The sequence below is a fragment of the Leptinotarsa decemlineata genome, unplaced genomic scaffold, assembly GCF_025532065.1.
Source record: "Leptinotarsa decemlineata unplaced genomic scaffold, Ldec_3_MD MMD2_tig00000882_RagTag_RagTag, whole genome shotgun sequence".
NCBI lineage: Eukaryota > Metazoa > Arthropoda > Insecta > Coleoptera > Chrysomelidae > Leptinotarsa > Leptinotarsa decemlineata.
Window position 1 is genome coordinate 9,476,441 of NW_027412556.1, and position 12,543 is coordinate 9,488,983.

Here is a 12,543-nt window from a genome sequence, read left to right on the forward strand (position 1 = left end):
ATAAGTCCATGAAACTGAAGAGTTCCACGGTTCCAAATAAGAAGGATGCTCAGATGGTTGCATGTGTATATCTGCTATATGTATTTCCCTAGGGTGACAGACAGAATTGGAAAAACTCTTGGGGAAACACGACATTGAAACCCATCAAGGAGATACAACAAAGCCTTAGGTCGGCTGAAGACAAAAGTGACTCACTATCAGCAGCTGGGGTATATCACATACCGTGCACTTGTGGGAAAGTTACATCTGAATTCAGATGGAATTTTTACTAGTCATTTTCACTATTGTTGCAAGACTAGCACTGAAAGTGGCACCTTTTACTAAAATTCTGTCCAACCTCAATATTTTGTTTGTTTCTTTCGAAAGTTAAGACTGAAGTGGAACTATTCACGTCCGAACTGTATTTACAAAGTGCTAGGAGAAGTGGAGTAATGCAAGTCGAAATATTGAGACATATCAGCACTTATTCAATTATGTCAATAATTGCTTGTACCTAACTATCTCGACAATCAAACGCTTTAACGTTTAATGCATCTACCAAACTTTGATCACAGCAAAAAATGAACAGGTGAAGCGTAATACAACTGATTAGAATTGCACGAAAGAAATAGGTAAATCAGGTACCGTCCTTGTTCTACATTTCTCCGGGACATGTTCCTTTATGTAGGATACGAGTTTGAATAAGAGATAAGTTGGGTTTCATTTTAATGAAACAATAGTGATCACACAATTCGCAGAGATATTGCTTCTCTCCTGTTCATACTGGGTGAATATATGTATTTTTTTGACAAGATTGAAAAGCCAATTAGGCTACATATTTTAACTGATCCTCCAGCTGACCCTTTCACAGATATCTATCAGTTTTCCTTTCATTTTGAATTTTGTACGCTTTTTCTAATTATGAGCAAGTACAATTTGAAAACAGGCACAAAAAATCAATTTAACAAAACATTTTATACAGGGTGTTTCAACGAAAACTTGACCCCCTGTAAGTCAGAAACGGACGTGTAATCGAAAATTTCAAAGGACACGTCCGTTTTTATTTCTAAGGGGACTAATTCCAATATAGAAATCATACCCGAAACTTCACTCACCTGCGGTCAGCAACTACACTCCTATTTTTTTCAATGATACATCATTTGAAAGGTCTTTTGTCCCTCTATTATTTCTGTAACTTTTTTCGAAATTGATTCATTTGTTATTGAGAAATTAAATGTTGAACGTTTTATTTAAGAAAAAACAGAAAATTCGCTGTCGCTCATTTTATTGAAGAAATCAACAAAAGTAATATCAATGGCAACACAATCAACGGATAAAGTGTTCAAAATGACCTCCATATAGTTCCATACAATAATACAGTCTACTTTTGAAAGCGTTCCTTGCATTATAGAAGATGTCCGGAGTCAGAAATCGGCATTCCTGAACAATTCTCTGTCGCAGGTCTTCTGTTTCACGTATTAATGGCTCACGTTGTGATCTGGATTATTCGTATTATAAATTCTTGCAGCAGCTTTAGCACATTCATTATTTCAATAATAGGTTGCAACAATTTCTATTCTTTCTTCAGTAGAATAAACCATGTTGGAACACAGTGAAATAATTATTTGTAATAATTTGTCGAAGTTTTTGATTTGTACAATCTGAATCAGAATTTGAAGCCTGTTGAACCCATTACGGTAGACGTTATTATAAATGATATTTATTTTGAATTTTATGGAAGTCAATAGATTCTGAAAGTTTCCCATATTTGAATTGAAGGGGTTATATTTTTTTAGGAGTGATTAATTTTTGGGAAAGAAAGTTTTTGGCTTTCTTCTACTCCATCTTGATACAAAAAAAAAGAAGGATGAGGGAGTCTGAAAGTTACTTCTTTGCATGATCCACACATCCATGTATAGAGTTACTTCCTTCCTTTCTTTGGAAGACTCCCTCATCCTTCTTTTTTTTTCATATTTCTTTTGAAAATCAATGAGCTTCTTGGTTGAGATTTGTCAAAGCTGCATTCACGGGACTGATAAATCATGAATAGAGTCGTATTTCGTGTAAATAATTCATTTGTGAATTGCAAAGCGCTTTCGGCATCATCAGTGCGATACCTGCAAGTAAGTAATATTCGTGAAATTTGTTTGAAGTTGAACTTTAAATTCCTTTTTTTGAATTACTTACTCGTCAAGTATATACAAGAAGATCCAGTAGAATCAAAGTACAAAACCTTAGTAAAACGCTACTCTGAGTAGACGTGAACATGAACATTACAATAAATACCCCTTTGGGTTTAACTTTGGGGTTGTATTAAGGTTTTGTACTTTGACTCCACAAGATCTTCTTGCATATACTTGACGAGTGAGTAATTCATAAAAGAATTTGAAGTTCAACTTCAAAGAAATTTCACAATTACATACTTGCAGGTATCGCACTGATGGTGGCGTAAAATTCATGGCGTAAAAGCGCTTTCCAATTTACTAATAGATCATTTACACGCAATACGACTCTATTTCTGATTCTTTTCCAAAAACTAACCTCTCATGAAAGTCTTTCCTTTCCCATTTTGAACTATTTCGAACAAATTTTGATTATCATTTGAGTAGAGGAAAGTGACCAAATATGGAATACCATTTTGTTTTTTATGCATAATTTGAATGAATGTTATAAGTAAAAAACTTTTTGTACTATTTATTAACAATCATATATCTGCCCTTGAGTTTGTAACAATTTTAGGTTATATTGACAAGTTCGTGATAACAAAAATGTTCAGAGCCCACACATGAGGCATTTTGCCCTATGAGTATTATTCGAAAACAGCATACCACAGAAAATGCTCACCAAATCTTTAGAGTCTGGAGCTGTATATCCTACTAGGGCATCAGATTCACTATCTGCATCAAACAGCATCACCTCTACATTATCTGAATCTCACATAGTCTTAGTCTTCTCTTTTGATATCTTTCCATTGGATTTCTTCTCTTTGTGGTTTTTATTCTTGTTTTTTGCCAATTTATTTTCATTTTCTTCTTTTTTCTTATTTTTGTCTACAAGGTCATTCTTGTACGGTGACGATGTGATGACTGCTTCAACAGATGCATTCCTTTCTCTATTAGAAGTTTTTCTTTTTTTGTTTGGTACTGGACTGATGTCATATGGAAACACGAATCCCAAATCACTGCGAGAAAATCCGGAAGTTGAGGGTACAGGTTCAACGCTTGAGTTATCAGGTGTTCTTTAATTGGCCATCGACGGTCGTTTACGTTGGTGACCAGATGACATTGATGTAACGTTGATTGTGCAACCATCTTCAACAGCATCTTGTTGCGCAGCAACAATGGCTATAAGCTAGTTAAACGAAATCCAGTTGCTAAAATATTGCTAGTTTGCACTTTCAAATAAGCTCCGCCAAATAGCTCAACAACATCATAAGGGCTCAATGGTCGACTATTGTCTTCAATCCACATGCGTATTTGTTCAATGTAATAGGTTTTTAGTGATCCCATTAACGTTTTATCTAATGACTGGAGTTTTAAAGTAGTGTGAGGAGATAAATACACAATTTGGACGTTATTTATCCTAGCAGGTTCTGTCAAGTCGATGTTACGAGAATGAGGAAACTGACCATTTAAGATCAGTAATACTTTCGATTCCGAAGTAGGGTATAAACACGTGTTTGATGAAATGTTTGAACAAGTGTTTGAACGTTTTCCCCAATTACTTGGGGTATCTTGCTCTATACTACGGTAAGCCCAGATTCATCCACGTTGTATATGCGACTTGGACCACAGTTTCCTTGAGTATAGACGTCCTCGAGGAGATTAAAGAATTAATCTACTTTTTCGTTGCAGAAGACGTGCCAGTTGGTCTTCTAACTGATAGCCTGTCCTTGTGGAGTTTCAGAAATAATTTAAGTCACTTCTTTCCAGGCATGCCAGCCTCACCAAATGGATTTTTCAACTGATTACGCTTCGCTAACATGTACTCCATTCTTCGAACATCATTTCTCGTCGCCATGAAATTTGCTCTCCATCGTCAAAATGTAGTCTACCAAAATATTTTCAAGTGTTGTCCTTAAGACAGTTCACCTTCCGAGTGTAGTAGCTGCGGCTTCTTCCGGAGAAAACTCATTTTTATAACACGAACGAAACAAGGGAGATCTTGGTACATCAAAGTGCTTTGCAGCTCTCAAATAGCTCATTTTTTCCCTCTTATCAATTTTATAGGTTTCGCCATATGCTCTGCATTTTTCGTTTTGTTTTCAAGTTGACGCCCGCCATTCTGATAAAACATGACAAAAATATAGGTAATTTACAAAATTATCAGCTGATACTCTTAAGTACCAATTATGGAATAGTCCACATTTGGATACTGTAATCTGTCCATATTTGGATTCCAACGATTTCAAACTGTCATTCAAATTTTTATAATTATAAAAGTAATACCATCTAATGCCGCTAAAACTACTTGTACGGGTGAAATGTAGTAGAAAGAGACAGAATATTGCTGATTGATGCGTGTGTGAGTTTGCATTTGAGAGAAATGGGTGTATTCGATATTAGGGATACTATTCCATATTTGGAATAATTGTTGATTTTGTTATTCTCCAGCTTCTGAGATATTCGAAAAGTTCAGCTGTTCACTCTCGAAGTCTAAAACTTACAAGCAACTTTTTAATCGCGGTTCTATAATCCGATTCAACTCATCGTAACTCACTCCGAATAATTAAGGGAGTGAAAGAGAACATCTGAAATTCAATCTCGTGTTTGCATGCAATTATTGTTAGTAAGTAACGTCGAACTGGAACTGTTCTGTCACGGCAGGTCCGCAATTTAGCGAAAGAATCGAGCTCTTTCGTAGTTACCAATTTCTATTCTTCAGACTCCAGTTAATTCGAGAAAGCGTTGGCGTAAAATTAGTTGGGAACATCGAGACGAGCCTTCGTTGGTTTCGTCAGAAATTTCATTAATCCTTTTCGAAGAAGTTGATTAAGATTCATTTGAATAAAAAAAATAATTACTCTGTAATCACTACCACAGCATTGCACTCCATAAATAAGTTAAGGCTACGTTTTGAAGGCGTATGAAGTCATTATAATGTGGTAGGACCCAGAATGATCAGAAGCCCGGAAGCTGATCAAAAGTGGTACATTTGTGCTAGTACATACCTGGTTGATGGCCATTTTTTGTGTATTGTGTCGTTTGCTGTGAATTCTCACAGGAAACTATAATTAACAGTCTCGAATAATTACATAAAAATAACGTTCCATGTTCGTTTCAACAATTGTAATATGAATATTCTGCTGTAACTGCTTTTCCCATTTGGAGACAGCTTTTGAATAATGAGTGAAATAGCTGTATTTGTTTGATGAATACCTATAATTTATTGATCTCCTGCGCCGAATTATCCAAGGAGAGGAGAAAGCCTGGGCTTCTTTCATATAATTATTTTTTTCCCTAATGATTTACTCATATAGGATCTCCCAACAGAGACTTTCGAACTTTGACAATTGATAGCGGCTATCTTGTTGGAGTTGACATTTATACAGTCTGCTTTGACAAATCACCGTAGACGGATAAAGCATTCAAAAACACGTGCAAATAATGAAATTGTTTTATCGAAATGGGTGTTCTGTTCGGTCAACGTACCGCGCGCTTCGTCCATTGTAAGGTCGCCATAGACATCCTACCGGGAGGACTATGCGCAATATGGCATATGAATTTGAGTCCACTGTTTCAGAAAACGATCGACCAATACCCGTACGTTGACGAAACGCAAGATTTGTGGAAAATATCGCCTCTGTTTGTGAGAGTGTGCAGGAGAATCCGAGGCGTGTCGCTCACACGAACAGCTGACAGCTGTCACTAATGAGCGATGAGGCCCATTTGTGGTTGAATGGATACGTGAACCTAACGGATAGAATTCCTAATAGAAACAACAATGATAATCTATGCTGATATTATAAACGTGAAAGTTTGTGAGGATGGTTAAATGCATATATGTATGTTTGTGGCTGTTTCACGCCCAAACGACTGAACGGATTTAGATGAAACTTTACATAAATGCAGCTTATACATCATAATACCATATGGGCTACAATTTACAAAGGTTTTGAGTTATTTGGTCATAATATAACGATAAGTATAAGGTGAGTCGGAAAAATGCTTGCTTTCTGAGAGCTATCTTGGCGGACGCTGCCAATACCGTTGGAGTTACATGCAGATAATGTACCGTAAGATTTTTCATCTTGAATAGTCCCCGTTAGCATATATCTACCTCTTATGTGGTAGCCACTATATGCAAAATACTGAGCCATACTGATACATTTGTCACTGATACATTTGTCGTTTCAAATATTCAATATAGATAAACTTTGTATGTGAGATATACGACATAATCCGTCGCGTCTACTGTAAGATGTCGGTGGACGATGCGTGGGGGTAGAGGGGTGATCTAAGCAATGAAGCTCTATCGCCGAAAATGCGATCCAAACACATTTAGACTCGTGAAGCAGACGTCGTTGACGATGGTGTTAGTTTTGCGAATTTCTTTATTAATAATATAATTCGTTTCTCTTATTACTTAGTGCAGTTGGCATATTTTTTAAGTTACTGTATTTTTGAAGTAAACATAAATTACTAGCTGTGGCTCGCTCTTATATTAACGTACAGCTGAAGCTACTGAACCTAGAATCTTGAAATATGCAGGTAGGTTCTTTGTATAGCACAAGTAAACATCAAGAAAGGGAATCAGGAATTTCCAGCCCCAAAGCGGGAAAATAAGGGTTCAAAGACTGTATTGAATTTTGAAGTTTTGGGTGAATAAAAAAATATTGTAACTATGTGTTTAAAATGGTCTGTCACGAAAGTGTGACAAACCAAATTCTACGCGGGGAAGTCGCGGGCGACAACTAGTGTAAATGAAGTTTTAACTTTTTCTACATAGAGAACAAACTAGATTTTTTCGAGGAAATATATATGCGAACTAAGAAAACAAATATTTTCAATGTTCGTCCACAACAGAATCTCTTATGTGCTCTTGATTGGTAGAATTGGCGTGAAATTAATTCAATAAAACACAAACTAGATCGAAACTGCTTCGAAATAACGTGCAGTAGTGTTTCATTAAAACTACTTTTCTGGCTTATACCACGATGGACATTGGATTATATCAGACAAAACAGTTTCTTACAGATAGGTACTTTCATCCACAAGCAAGTACATGTTCTCATTTTAAAATTATTCACCTTGCCTCTGCCTCCTGATCAGCAATTACAGCAGATCATTGACCATACTTTTTGCGTCAGTTGAGTCTGGTTTTTGGTAAAGCAATATATTGCTTTGCTGACGACAGCACAATTGTCTCGTCATTCCATTTGGATTCCAGGACATCGGCTACGGGGGCACATCTTCACCGGCAACAAGAGGTTACATATCTTAATGAGGATTTAGAAGTGATTTCGAATTGGGGTGAAAGTAACCAGGTTTAATTCAATGCCACAAAAACTCGGGCATCGGTTTTCACCAAGAAGATAAATGCCTACGAACCGGATATAATAATGTCAGGTCATACCATTCCGCTTTCTGCTTCGATAAGTTTGTTGGGGGTTAAAATGGACATCAATATGTCTTGGTACAATCATGTCGCTGGAATTGCAAAGGCTGCTTCTCAAAAGCTTGGAACACTGTTCAGAATCACAAACCTCAGCAACTTTTGATGCTTTGTAAAGCTCAGATCAGACCTTCCTTGGAATATTGTTCTCATACCCAGAAGCAGCTGGATTCCATCCAGAAAAGAGCCATCCGCTTAATTGGAGACGCGAAAATCACGTGCAACCTTGATAGCCTGAAACATCGAAGAAAGGTTGGAGATATTTGTCTCTCTTCTATAGATACTTTAACGGGTGGTATTCAAGTGACTTGGCATATTTGATTCCTCCAAGAGCGTTACATATCAGAAATACGCGACGGACTGTGGTCGGTCATCGTTTTGAGGTTCAACTCAGTATACCTCGAACTTTACTGTTTGAGAACTCTTTCATCTGAAGAACTGCGTTTATGAGGAATAAACTTCCTGAGAACTTTTTCCCACGTAATCAGAAGTACCTCTTCGATCATCATTATCTAACCTATATAGAGGATCTTCTCAACTTTTATATACCTATGGTACATCCTCAAATTAAGATTACCTAGAGCATATTATGTCAATTCTACATCAATAATACAACGTCTGGGAAGACTAAGATACATCAGTTTCTAAGAAAACGTTCATGAAATTACTATGTTATGAAATTACTATTGATTTTCATCAAGTAACGGCCGAATCAATCAGAAAAAAGATAATAATAACGATATTCAGTCTACCGCAGTCGAGTGATGGGTTTAGAGGTTTCTGATGCAGGGCCTGCCGCGAGGCGTTTGAGACCCTTGAAGCTGCCAGCATGTCCAGCATATGCCGTCTCGGCCTGTATCTATCGACATAACGCGGCCTTATCAGTACTTTATCACGATCTACGGCACTCTTACGATATGGATGAGCAGCCACCGGTGGAGAAAGAGCAGTGCCGAATTTATTGGAACTATCCGTTCCCCACTCTCAGGCTCATGCAAGCTAATAAGCCTGATGTAGTCCTTCTCGACCATCACAGCAAGACGTAAGAGCTTTCAGCTTCTGGCAAGACGAATATCGTCCGAAAAGAGGAGGAAAAATGGATGAAATACCGAGGTTTTCTCTTCGAATTCCGCATACTCTAGCTAGACCATTCTGTCAAGATGGTTGGTCTGATTATTGGGGTCCTTGGTGGAATGATGCCCTCTCCACTCTCAAATTTTGAAATCATACCACCTGACCGCACTAAGGCAGAACTCTCAGCCGGACAGCTGGTCGTTGATTGATAATGCTGGCGCGCCCTTCTGAATGTGTCGGGGCTTCGAGGGATAGGGTCTGACCAGCACAAACGGTATAACCGTAACCTGTCTATGACCTAGATCGATTATCGCATGGCATTTGATACAACATCGCATGAGCTCATCTTGCATTTGCTCAGATGCCTTGCGGTACCCGACAAAATAGTGAGATGCCTTGAACAACTGACCCCATTCTGGCGGACACCATAACATCTGGTCAGGCTGGAGTCCAAATAGGGTAGGTCACTTTTAGAAAGAGTATATTTCAAAGCGATTTCTTCAGTTCCCTTCTCTTCTGCTTATTACCATTGTCATTATCCGTTGCGCTCAGAAATACTCAAAGGTATAACTGTGGCACCTCCAGAAACCGGGGTGTCCTCGAGATCCCTGAGGGTGGTGGAAGAGTACACGCATGCTATCGGTATGACATTCAGGATAGACAAATGTGCACCTGTCCATCTCAAAAGAGGGCGATGCGGGGATTACGGAGAGGATGTGAGGCTCGTAGATGGAAGTATCCTGCATCATCTAAATGCCGGAGAGTTGTATACTTACCTCGGGGTGGAGGATCGTCACTCACAAGAGGTAACAGCAGTGAAGAAATCTTTCCGCGGCAAGTATCAGCACAAACTCCGACAGATTTGGTCATCGGAATTGTAAGAACAAAGTTGTTGTAAGAAATATGCTTGCCGTTCCAGTCTGACTCTACTCGTTTGGAGTAGTGAAGTGGACCCGGAAGGAGCTGTATCATCTCGAAAATGATGCACCTCTCTAGGAGTTTGCATCCCAAATTCGTCCGGTTGTACTTTCCCCGACAATAGGTAGGCCGTGGGGTTTCTAGTTTGGAGTGTCTTCATGACAGAATGGTACTAAATGAAGGCTTGAAGTCATCAGGAGTTCGGATCCCCTTCCCTGCATGGTCCGCGACCATGAGAGACCATGAATTTGAGCATTTCTTTTTAGGGCGGCTGCTCGGTTCAGTTCTCGACACTGAACGAGGTGATCACAACTCCGTCACCGAGTCGGAGCCAATGCATGAGATATTTTTCAACAACATTGAGGACCTCAGCTTATCAAAGCGCCTGACCGCTTTCTTTAGGCCGAGTAGGCTGAAATCGGAAACTCAGAGGTTCATTATGGCAAACAGACAAAGCTTATAAATTATGGTACGATATGTCAGTTCGGAATTAACATCTAGAGATCATCAGTTGTATACTAGTGAATACATTCGTAAAGCGGCTAAACTTCCGGAGCTAATCTGCATATATTTCATCAAATTCTCCAAGTGGAGAAGGGCTGTTGAAAATCCCAACTTCCGCGGATCTTGGGAAAATGGGACTTGTTTTTTATCCGTATCGCCTCATCTGGAATCTCATCGGAAATACATTTGATACTCGATCATCCTGAACCGGAAAAGTCTGTCTGTGATTTTCTCTGCGTACGAGCCGTTACTCGGGCGTCGCGACGATATTCTCTTTCTTGCTCTGTGACGTAAACTTCTGACCGGCGTGGCGTAAGGAAAATCAATATAGCGCACAGATAGTATGTCTGAGGAAAAGCGGCGAATGTGAGACGAAGAATGTACGGGAGGAAAACGGCAGCAGAGGTGTATCGTCAATTGTTTTCCAGACGAAGAAAAACGGATTTGTTACGTCTCGTCGGACAAAATGGAAAACGTCTCCTACTGTTTGTGTAATGATATGGGAATGGTAATGTGTAAGGTTTTCCAAAGGGGGCTTCCAAACTTTGGCGAATGATTACGGCCATGTCAAATTAGTTATCATTTATTCAATATGTTAAGCCATCACCAACACGTTCAACTGATAAAATTGTTTTATCAAATGGCTGTTCTGTTCGGGCAACCTACCGCGCGCTTTGCCCATTTACGATCGCCAAAATTGTCGTGCCTAGAGGACTATAGGCAATGTGGTGGATCACTAAAAAACCATCCATTGCATCCTAAAAAATTCACTGATTGTTGTGGATTATGGGCTGGCGGCGACATCGGTCCATATTTATTCGAGAACGACGTTGGCCAGGGCATCAATGTCAACGGCGAGCACTATAGGTCGTAGATTACTAACTTCTTATCGCCTGAATTGGATGATCTGGACACTAACGACATGTCACATGGGATATTTTGCAAGAGCGATTTGAGATCATGGTCATCTCACGTAGAGGTGATGTGAAGTAGCCACGGATGTCGTGAGATATAACTCCTTTAGACTTTTTCTCTTAGGGTTTCCTTAAGTCGCAAGTGTTGCGAATATTTCATAAACCACAAAGCCAACATAACTAATGCCATCGGTCAAATTCAGCCTGATTTATGCGCCGGAGTCATGGAAAATTGGACGTTTCGGATGCGCTCTATCCAGAAGAGAAGTGGCGGACATTTGAACGATGTTATATTCCATACATAATGGCATCAATAGGTCTTTCAAACGAATAGAAAATTTCGATGATATCTCACACACACATTGTTTTATTTAAATTTAAAAAAAGGAAGCGCTATATATAGGATTCGGTCGTTTCCAACATCAGAAATAGGCATAACAATTATTTTCCAGCCTTTTTTATTCAATCAGCTTTGTAGGGCCTCATTTGGTATCTGCACTTCAACTCCTCCTCTAAATTCAGAATTACCACTGACGTGACCGTGAATGCATGCATATTGAGTGGCTTGAGCGGAATTTCACTAAGCGGAGATTCCGCTTAGTGAAATTCCCAACTATTGTGAAATTTCGATAAAAACTGAATGTATGTATTGCTAAAAAGTGAAAATAACAATAATGATGGAAGTGGACCGTTTGTTAGATAAGCACAAACTTTGAAGTTAGTGTTTTTTTCAGTAATTTCTTCATTACTGCCAACATCTCCGATTTGATCAATTTTGTATTGTGACCAAGTGGTGATCGGTTTTCTGTCGATTCTAAAGATGGCATACCCTCTATTAACTAGAAAATTTGTAACAGGCATCACTAATTTCTAAAAGGTAGCAAGCAACAATTTCTAACTGGTACATTATTGCCAACAATTCCGAACAGGTTGATTTTGTGTTGAGACCAAATGGGTACCTTCCGATATTCAAGTTGATCAGTTTTCCGTCGATTCCACACATGACGAATTCTCTTTCTGTAAGGTAAATTCTTGTCAAAAATCTCTAATAGGTAAGAACACTTTCTAACTGATAACACGTTCCAATAGGTAACAGGCAACAATTCCTAACAGGTAACAACAGTTTCAAACTGGTAAATTATTATTATTTTTTCACATATAGTCAGTGGCCATACTTGAAAACTGGCCATGAATTAAATCATCCAAAGGAACAGATCGTTCAGGCCAGTCCCAGCTCCCTACACTGTAGGTTAATGTCAGATATAATCCAACGTCCTTCGTAGTATTAGCCAGCGGAGTAATTGTTTTCTGATAGGTGTCAGTGTAGGGAGTTGAGACTGGCTTGTTCCTTTAGATGATTTGGCAAATTATTGCCAACAATTCCGAACAGGTTGAATTTGTGTTGGGACCAAAGTGGGTATTTCTGATATTCGAGGTGGTCAGTTTTCTATTGATACCACAGATGACGTATCCGAGTAGAGACTAGTCATCAATAATTCAGCAGCAAATTTCGAATATCTATGAATTTCTCCACATTCAA

The 12,543-nt window shown here is 38.8% G+C and overlaps 1 protein-coding gene across 1 annotated transcript in view; it reads left to right on the top strand.

The window, feature by feature from the left end:
• Positions 1-12,543, top strand: part of CadN (neural cadherin) — a 796,050-nt gene that overhangs the window by 10,775 nt on the left and 772,732 nt on the right.